We start from the raw sequence: 7,411 nt of genomic DNA, 5'->3' as shown, positions 1-7,411 counted from the left end.
ACCGCACCCCTACAAACCTTCTTCCTCGCCTCCGACTATGACGCCACTCCTCACTATCGCTCGAAGTGTCGTCCTTGTCTCCTACGAGGGCTCAGCCTCGCAGTACCATCGACGCCTTCGGCATCGCCATTGCATCTCGTAGTGCCATCAACGACTTCGGCCTCAGGTTGCACTTGTGTTCTCCCAAAAATCAACTTGCAAAGATTCAAAATTCAATTGACTCACGAGTAGCTCATGCACAATACTAATCATGTCTAACTTGTTACCTTTAGATACTCACATGGACATCACATTTCTCCCATTGTGCGTGCGTTGCAATAGGAGCAGACTTATTCTGATGATTTAATAGTGATCCTATCCTCATGCACATAAGACGGAACTTAAATCTATCTGCCCCTAATACAATGTTGGCATCACCGTACCCGACTCACAATCTCTTCTATCCACACCCCCATTCAACCAGAATGGTAAAAGTCAATTTCAAACATAAACATTAAACTAAATTAACTAAACTGTTCTTGATATTGACCTAAAATAAGAAGCCGAAAAATCAAACTTCCTTATGAACAAGAGTTGTTGTACAAAAGGTTTACCTAGCTAACCATGAATTTATAAGAGAGTATGAAATCAGTCGACAATAATCCTCAAGAAGCGCCTCCACCCTGTCCTTCTCCCTCTTTCCATCTGTATCCTCTTTCACCCCTCTTCTCTCCTCTCTCATCCATCCTCTTCCTTTTCACATCCATCCGTGCTCTGCAACCTTCTTCCTTGCCTAAACAAAAACAGATAATAAAATATTAAGGTAAAAAACACATCAACGTGGAGTCCCAAAGCTGAAAAACGTTATGTAATAAAAATAGATGCATGTAACATTAAAAAATGCATACACCAATAGAGCAAGCATCCGAGTAACTAATAGGTTGTTGTAGCAACTACTTGCATGTATACATGAATTCATCTTAAATTTCTAGGAAAGGAATGCAGGTTGTGGGGCTTACCGTTATTGTCCTATCAGCAAAACCAGGACAAAACCATTTGTTCCCTGGATCAAATGCTACAGATCGCACTCATCCCAAGTGACCACTAATGACCTGTATTACGGAAATAGAAAATGTATTTTATCGCTTAGTGAAAACTAAGATGCTCTCATAGTATAATTCCAAGAAAATATGCAAAAGAATCTAGAAGATTTAACTATTTAAACCAGTACATAAAAGCTCAAAGTAGGGTTATTACAATTGCATGCATGATCAAACTAAATCTTATTTTCTAATTGAAATATGACATTGGTATTTTGAGAACTTATCTGAGGTGCCAAACCTTATAGTTACAACAAAATAAATTGGAAGGTCGCACTTGAAAATTGTACAACAAACAAAATACTCCGATGGAGCATGCCATGGAGGTTTAGGCTACTAGCGCAGATGTCAAGAATTTGAAAGACATATCAAGACATGAGCAATTTAAAATAACAATGCACATTACGTCCTAAAAGTACAATGTCCCAAAGTACAATGATCAGACCACCATAGAAGGAAATGTAAGTGATAAAACCTGTGAGATGACCAGGAAAACAAGAAGGGAAGACCAAATCTTGCAAATACAATTAATTAAATCTCGCTCCTGTCCTTGCGGTGACACATGGCTTGCTACTCGGCCTTGGCTCCCAATATACTACACTCCGCAGGAATTACCTATAAAAACAATATTTCAGGGAACTAAGAATGAAACTCTAAATTCCGATTAAACTAATCATTTTTGACTATACATGATAATAGCATGACAAACTGAAGCTCATACATCTTACATGTGAAAATAACATCAGTAGCTACCATCATGCTGCTTCATTTCCTTGCACACCACCACCATACGTGATAATAGGATCATCCATCTGCTAGATTATTTTTTGGAGAATCTAAAAGCTATCCAATAACCTCCATTGATTCTTTTAGCATTACGATCTAGCCCACCTTGCACACCACCATCATGGTCCAAAGAGTGAAACTGAAACATATGGTCTGGTTTGATGTGAACCTAAACTACTATGATGGAACAATGAACACAAAGGAAACGTCAAAATAGAATTATTTTGGAAATATTTTTCTGATGAATGATCCGAGTGATAAGAGACCCAAAGCAACATAAACACACCACTATTATCCTTCTGAGATATGGATGTTTTAGAATCAAAAGGATTGTCAGGAAAATACTATATTTTTTCAAAAAATATATTTGAACTAAGAAATCTTCTCTTATAAAGGGAGAATTATTTTAACAAAGTTAACATTCATATGTACAGCCAAGCGCTAAATTTTTATTGGTATATTGTTTCAGTTCACCAAAAACCAAATTTCTCCTTAAGATATCTTGAATGATAATAGATATCCAAATACCTGTAAAGCAAAAAAAGAGTAAACAAGGTATTAATCATTACTCAAGTTTATTTTACCATGTACGTGCACACACATCAAGACCAGCACATCCATATAATTTAGCATGCTAATGGCTTTCAAACTTCAAGCAGAAGGTATCCGGCTACTTCGTGAGTTGACCGTATAATATAATCAACCTGTGTATGAGTGAAATCAGTCTGTCTATTTGTTCCGGTGAGATGCCCATGCGCCTACCCATCTCAATCGTGTTTTCCAAAATAAAGGCACCATCTTGATCACAACGAAATTTACTTCTACTTGGTCATGTCACTCATATGTTGTTGGACGTAGTCAGTAATCAGTTGAGCCTAAAAAGCAGTCGCTAACCAATCAGGCACTGTAAGGGCTGATGGGCCTTTCTTCTATCATAAGACTAACTTTCTTCTATGAAGCTGATAGGCGTTTCAATTTTTATGGTGTACTCTTGAAGATCTGATAGCTAGATATGATCTCAAGAAATAAGATGAAGCTAAGATGCTACTACATGACTAATTATACCCACCACCAAAGTAACAATAGTAAGAATCAAGCTGCTACTAAGAGTTTAATTGCAAACGTACGACAATTTGTGTTTGGGTCACTCTTATTTGTGAGCCTTTTTTCCTAGTAAATTTTCGACGTCTGTTGCTCCAGTCCAAGGTGACATCCTCCCATGACGAACTTAGGTTCGTTGTGTGGCTAAGTCGTCAGAGATGTCTTGTCCGACGACCGGCAGCCGCACATGAGGGCGTTCTTGGGATCAGGAACTTGTCATCCTCTCATGATCACGAGGTATGCCAGTTCATAGTAGTATTGCCAGAAGCAGGATTCTAAGTAATTTTAAAAAAATGGAACACAACTCAATGTACAGTCCAGAGTTTTCAGAAGAAAGCACAATATCCTTACCTAAACAATGTACCGCAAAATGCCATCTCTCAAGGTGTAGATCTACCTGCTTTCCGGTGATCATTTTCCTCCTTTCACACTGCACCAAAATTTAAGACTCGCTCAGATTCAGATCACATAAAATAAAGCCGGTGGGAATAGCTGGGAGTGTGAGGTGGGAGGGAGGACAAAAAAAACCGGTGTTGGTGGGACGAAATTTAACCAGTGAGCGGAGACTACCAACTGAGACATTAGGAGTACAGATGACCGGATGACGGCTACCTCACCTTCGCCATGGCGCCCCCTCTGCTTCACACCATACTTTCCCATGAACTGCCAAGGATGAGTCCCCCGCCAACCACCCTGCTCTCCGCCCTGATCCCCCCTCGTGTTCATTTCCATCCACCACGGCCATCAAGGGGGCCGAGGCGTGCGCCACCCATAACGCCCCCATCCAAGAAGGTAGATCTGATATCTCTTGAGCCATTGTCATAGTGTCTGTTATTAAGTCTTGAAGCAACCAACCAGTACATTTACCCTTATGTCGTAACCAAGAAAATGTACAACTTGATGAAAAATGCATGAACCACTCGCTCATGCAATTTGCTGTAAATCAATCTCTAATGAAATGCAATTTGCCATATTTTCTAAAGTAGGGAAATAATTTCACGCATACAACAGAACAATCCCAACCCCGTCCCTCTCACTCTCGGCCCTCACCCTTATCACAAAATCCACTAACTATTGTTCTAAATAAGCCAGTGATTGACGCCACTGTGGCAACCCAGCAGCAAGGGACAAGGGCGGCAACAGCCTTCCTATCTTAATGCTAGTCACCCGAGGCTCTACGATCCCTTACCATCAAAATCCTTCATTGCACAATCTCGAAGAAAGTAGCTTATTGGAAACAAAGAGGAAAAGTTAGAGCTTCCATCCAGAGGAATGAGAGCACAAAATATTTCCCTGGCTCTGCCTTTCAAAGGTTTAGGAAAAATAAAACTCAAACACTCGTTCCAAATGGAGTCGAGTTCTCTAACCACACCAAAAAAATAACCCAACACACTGACTTTTACAAGGATACACTATTAAGAGTCATAGTACACCTATAGGGTTTCGTTTGGAGGGGATTTATAGTCTGGGGTAAAATTCACAGGCCGAATGCACTAATGAAATTGAGGTGGGTAATTAATAGGGTGCTTCCTATTTAGCACGGCAGGCACCAGTTATAGCCACAGAAGCATCATCTTATACATGTATGTAACACAGCCTAGCTAGTCAAACAAAGAGACTATAGCTTACTCAACAGATAATTCCTTTAAGACAGGAAGAGGATAGAAGCTTAACTCCAGTTGTTTATGAGAAATATAATATGCTCTTAGATATGCAACTTTAGAATATTTAGAAGGCCTGCAGTTTATTAATTATCACTACATCACGACCATTGCAAATGGTGGCATGCCACTTGAAGTTCTCTGAAAATTCGCATGATTACTTGGCTCTCTTGTTACTTGGCAAGATTACAAAGCTTTGTGTGAAAATTTCAGGACATCATTGAATGAGAGAGGGCATGTCTTACAAATTAGTAACTTCTATGTTGAAATTGTGAGTTATCAGGCAAGTACCTGAAGCAGGATATCCGCAATTGTAAACATCATGACATATTTAAACCTCTCCACCTTTCGTTTTCATGTTTGCATAGGCACTAAGGACCAAGTCATACTTGTTTCAATTGAAGGGACAACTTTAAAACATTTCTTCTCTGCCTTGGTGAACATCATGACATCTTTAAACCAAAGAAAATGCATGATAATGTAGAGAACTGAACATGGACAGTTGGAAAAAAGAACCTCACTAATTCAGATTGACTACAATCAGTCCAAAAGTCAGATTTTAGACCAAGGCAAACCAGGAGAAGTGTAACTACCATATTAGGTAATTGACCACATACGACACTATACATCAATGAATCGGGGTCATCACAGCATGTAATAACAAAAAACTAATGGCATGGCCTCCCTTATAAATCACACCAAGATGAAAATAGTTACAACCAGGGTCTAATAGTTTATTGGAGAGAGGAAAGGTAGCGGTTCCATTTATCCTTAGAAGACAATCAATTAGAAATTATGCACAAACAAATCACTTATTATACTATTTGACTCTGACTTCTATAACCTGTATGAATCTGCTTTAAAATCTTTTCTAAATTGGCCCGACTTACACCAGAATGAGCTACCCAAATGATGTGATGAATGTGCTATTAGTGATACCCGGCAGGAGGCAATCATTAGTCGAAAGAGGGGAAAGTGTCACATGTATACTAACAGATATTGTGTACATTTCCTTGTTTGAATATTCCTGCTCCACTCTAAATATGTTTGAATGAATTATGCGGCAAGCTACTAAAGGAAAACAATACTTATCTCTTTGGGCTTACTCTCCTTGAGCCATTGATTTCTCATTTTGTCAAAAAAATCTTGATCTAATCCCACTTCCCTAAGCACATATAACAATTCTGGTCTATTTTTACTCTAGCCCATTTATGCAATCCACCAAAGATGTTGAATAGAACCTTTAGTCTGCCAATCCATGAATGATGTGTGTAGAAAGGGTGGTGCATTGGTTTTGTGAAAAAAACTTCCGTTCACAATTTACTAAAATCTAAATGAGTAAATTAAATCATGTACCACAGATTCTTTAGTTTTTCAAAATTCCTATACAAAATTAGATCGATGGATATCATAATTCAGTATACTTCTTAAGTAATCAATCACCTGAGGATAGAGCCTCTCCAACCGGTAGTAGTAGGACTCTTTGTTGATGGACACTATTCTACAACATTCTTCATCTTCTTAGTAAAAGCCTTCAGGCCATCGATCCAGTTGGAGTCGACGCCGTCGCTGAGCTGCATTCCTTCTGCCTACACAAGATACAATGTGGAGGGGAACATTGCAGTTGCAGAAAGCATTAGTCCAGAACGCAGCCGGTGTGCAGGCGACCGAGGGGCCCTGCTCCATGGCATCGACCACCACCCCTTGGCCACGACCACCGCGTCAGACTGCTCCGGCTGGGCTCCGCTTCATGTTCAACGTCGTCCTCCAATAGTGGGCGCACACACGCAGGCCATGAAGGATGGGAGGCGACCGCGACGACTTGAGCAGGAGGATGGAGACAGCATGAGCAGGAGGACGGAAACAGCCATATGGAGGCGATCAGAACATTTGCACACAAAAAAGTGAAGGGCCAGAAAGTGTGCAAAACTGGGTGAAAAGCAATGAAAACAAATAGAGTAGTACTGTAAAGGGAAGGGGGCAATTGGCGACAGCCAGGAAGCAGGGACCGTGCGGTGCATAGTCGTGGTCGGGCTGGAGCGCGGGTCCTCGTCCTCCTCTGCGTCACCGTCGTCTTCTCGCCTACTGTTTGAAATCCGAAAAAACACAAATCAATCACACACAAATCGACAAACCAGGATAGAAAATGAATATTTGAACATAGTCGTCTTTCAGCATACATAATGGTGCTTACTTGTGCTTGGACTCAACCTGCATACATGAGTGAGTGCAGCGCTCAACAACCAAGGAGAAGGACAGGAACAACATCTGAAGAGAGCTATCTTCTACATAAACAACCATATGGAGGCGGTCAAAACGTTTGCACACACAAAAGCAATGAAACAAATATTAGTTCTTTGAAGGAGAGGGAGAGGGAGGAGCTACCCAAGCAAAGGGAAGGGCAGGCAGGAAGCAGGGGCCTTTGTGTAGTGCGTCGTAGTGGTCGTGCTCGAGCTCGGGGCCTCGTCATCTTTGGTGGCGTCGTCATCCGCGCTTGCTATTTGGAATCATGAAAAACGCAAATCGATCGCACACAAATCAACGGGGTGAATCGAAAGAGGAAAGGCGAGAGGCGGATCGAACCTTGGGACTCGATGCCGGCGGTGGCTGTAGGGAGCTGGATACCGAGGCTGGTCAGGCGAGAACAAATCCGGCGCCCGCGTCCTTGGAGGTCGAGGAAACGGAGGCGCACTGACGTTCGTCGCCGCCGCGCTCGTCCCGACCGGCGGCTGCAGCAGGGTACGCCATCCCGTTCCCCGATTCGACGACCTGTTGGACTCGTCG

The 7,411-nt window shown here is 41.6% G+C and overlaps 1 long non-coding RNA gene across 11 annotated transcripts; it reads right to left on the bottom strand.

The window, feature by feature from the left end:
• Positions 1-407: 407 nt before the first annotated feature.
• On the bottom strand, positions 408-7,069 carry LOC119322021. 11 transcript variants are annotated; one of them, XR_005155347.1, is made up of 9 exons: positions 7,013-7,069; positions 6,822-6,912; positions 6,071-6,712; positions 3,584-3,806; positions 3,318-3,396; positions 1,808-2,393; positions 1,555-1,694; positions 999-1,091; positions 408-772 (listed from the first exon to the last, which is right to left on the bottom strand). It is a non-coding gene; the product is annotated as an uncharacterized LOC119322021 (long non-coding RNA). The 11 variants fall into 11 exon arrangements; XR_005155349.1 differs by having other exon boundaries at positions 3,584-3,773; XR_005155348.1 differs by having other exon boundaries at positions 3,584-3,764.
• Positions 7,070-7,411: the final 342 nt, after the last annotated feature.

This window comes from Triticum dicoccoides, chromosome 6B (assembly GCF_002162155.2).
Source record: "Triticum dicoccoides isolate Atlit2015 ecotype Zavitan chromosome 6B, WEW_v2.0, whole genome shotgun sequence".
NCBI classification, from domain to species: Eukaryota; Viridiplantae; Streptophyta; class Magnoliopsida; order Poales; family Poaceae; genus Triticum; species Triticum dicoccoides.
This window is presented reverse-complemented; position numbering and strand designations above follow the sequence as displayed.